A 2649-nucleotide genomic window follows, 5' to 3' on the forward strand; every position below is an offset into this window, starting at 1 on the left:
GACACCAATTTGCAGAAACCGAGAACTCCAAAAAGCCAATCAGGAGCAATATGCAGAAGGAAGATGAGAGGGCTGCTCCAGGAAAGAAGTCTGGTCTACAACAGAAACATGTTGAAATAAAAACAAAAAGAACAAACAGAAAACACCTGGAGAGCCAGGCATGGTGGTGCATGCTTTTAATCCAGGAGGCTGAGACAGGAGGATTACATAGGTTTGAAGCCAACCTCAGCTACTTAATGAGTCCTTTGCAACTCAGTGAGACCCTGTTTCAAAATAAAGAATAAAAAATAGGCTGGCAGTATCACTTTCACTTGGAGGTAGAATGTCCCTGTACCACGAAGGAAGGAAGGAAGGAAGGGAGGGAGGAAGGAAGGAAGGGAGGGAGGAAAAAGAAAAGACCTGGAAATGGAGATGGTGGTAGTACCAGTGAGACACCTAAGCCTCTTTGGAAGAAAAGGGCATGGGTAGACCCTACTGTTGAAAATGAAAAACCATTTATGAACAGGGTCAAAGTTAAAGATTCCTGAGGAGCTAAAACCTTGGCTTGTTGATGACTAATATTTAGTTGCCAGACAGAAACAGCTTTTTTCTCTTCCTGCCAAGAAGAATGTGGATTCCATTCTAAAGGACTATGTAATTTCTAAGAAGTCACATGGAAACACAGATAACAGAGTATGCTGTTAATTTGGTTGTGGTGGGGATAAAAGAATATTTCAATGTCATGTTCTGCACTCAGCTGCTCTACAAATTTGAGAGACCTCAGTATGCCAAAATTCTTGCATACTCAGGTGTATGGAGGACCACATCTACTGAGATTATACAAATTGGAGTAATGTCAGCCATTCATGCATCACCTCTGGATGAGAAGAGTCTTGCTTTATTACTAAATTATCTTCACGATTTTCTCAAGTACCTGGCAAAGAATTCTGCAATTTTGTTTAGTGCCAGTGACTACAAAGTGGCTCCTCCTGAGTATCACGGGAAGGCTGTGTGAGAAGCAAGCTGTGAAAAAAGTTCTCACTTGTGTTGGGATCTCTAGACATTTTGTTCTTAGTCCTCTTGTACAAATGACGTACTTTGAAGTGTATAACAATTGATGTTTGTTTTCTGTTTGATTTTAAATAAAAGGGTGTAACTGCTTCTTTTTTCTTTTTCTTTTTTTTTTTTCATTTCAAAGTTGCTGCCCAGGCATGGTGGCGCACACTTGTAATCCCCACACTTGGGAGACAGAGACAGGAGAATCTCGCAGGTTCGGTAAGAGACCCTGTTTCCAAATATATATATAAAATAGTTCTGGGAGTGTAGCCCAGAGGTAGAAGGGCTTCCAGGAACCCCAGTACCACCAAAAAAAAAAAAAAAAAAAAAAACCCACGCCGGGCATGGTGGCACACGATTGTAATCCTCATGCTTGGGAGGTGGAGACAGGAATATCGCGCAAACTCGAAGCTGCGCTGGCTTAAGAGACCCTGTTTCCAAATAAAAATATAAAATAGATCTGGGAGTGTACCCCAGAGGTAGAAGGGTTTCCAGAAACCCCAGTACCACACAAAAAAAAGTTGCTGCCATTGTATTCAATGATGGACAAGAGACATGGTATAGAGTGTTTATTGTCTAGTTGACAAAGCTACTTTTGAATGCTGGTGGTGCTATTCCTTTGACACTATGTACTTTTTGTAATGGTGGGAAATGTTACGGGGGGGGGGGGGCTGTTGTTCTCACAAACTGTAACAGTGAGAGATGTAGCCAAGGTGACTTTTAGCTGTTAAAAGCATGCACCATCATGCCTCGTTTAGCCCATTTTTGTTATTTATTTTAGTGCTGAGGATTGAATCCAGGGGCATTTTGTTCCAAGCTATACTCCCAGCCCTATTTTTTTTAATTTATTTTGAAACATGGTCTTGCTAGGTTGATGAGAATCTCACTACTTGCTGAGGCTGTCCTAGAACCTGTGATTCTCCTGTCTTAGCCTCTCAAGTACTGGGATAAAAAAACTGCTGACTGCCGCCTGGCTGTTCAGCACCTGCTCACCTCGGCTCGCTGTCCGCCCCTCCTCTCTGGAGCCTGGTGGCTAGTTGAGTGCACTGGTCTTCAGCCGTCCAGCGAACTCGCTGCTGCTGCCGGCAGTAAGGTGCTGCTGTCGCATCCTCGGCCGTAAGGTTGGCATAGTTCTTCTCTGGTTTTGAGCTCCGCTGAGTCCCTGCGGGGTGTGCTGATCCTGGCCCTTGGGAGCTTTAGACGCTCCTTGCGCTGAAAAAAACTGCTGACTGCCGCCTGGCTGTTCAGCAGCTGCTCACCTCAGTTCGCTGTCCACCCCTCCTCTCTGGCACCTGGTGGCTGGTTGAGTGCATTGGTCTAGGGCCGTCCAGTGAACTCGCCGCTGCCGCCAGCAGTAAGACACTGCTGCTGCGTCCTAGACCACAAGGCCGGCGTATCTCCTCTCTGGATTTGAGCTCCGTTCTGAGTTTCCCTCCTCTCTGGAGCCTGGTGCTGCTAGGGAAGATGTAGGCCGCGCCGCTCTGCACTGCGGCTCCAGCCGCTCTGGCTTCTCCACACCGCAGCTCTGGCCGCTCCGGCCCCTCCGGCCACTTCGCGCCACGGCTCCGGCTGCTCTGTGCCGCGGTGGCTGCAGCACTTCGGGCTGGTTTCTTT

At 46.8% G+C, this 2649-nt stretch overlaps 1 pseudogene across 1 annotated transcript in view; it reads left to right on the top strand.

The window, feature by feature from the left end:
* LOC308262354 (mortality factor 4-like protein 1) overlaps window positions 1-994 on the top strand; it is a 1191-nt pseudogene extending 197 nt beyond the window's left edge. Inside the window, exons 1-2 of the transcript in view lie at window positions 1-124; window positions 398-994. The exon at window positions 1-124 is cut by the window's left edge and continues 197 nt beyond it. The product of the transcript in view is annotated as a mortality factor 4-like protein 1 (transcript). The remainder of the gene's footprint in view (window positions 125-397) is intronic.
* The last annotated feature ends 1655 nt before the right edge of the window (window positions 995-2649 follow it).

Source organism: Muscardinus avellanarius, assembly GCF_963383645.1.
Source record: "Muscardinus avellanarius genome assembly, chromosome: 4".
NCBI classification, from domain to species: domain Eukaryota; kingdom Metazoa; phylum Chordata; class Mammalia; order Rodentia; family Gliridae; genus Muscardinus; species Muscardinus avellanarius.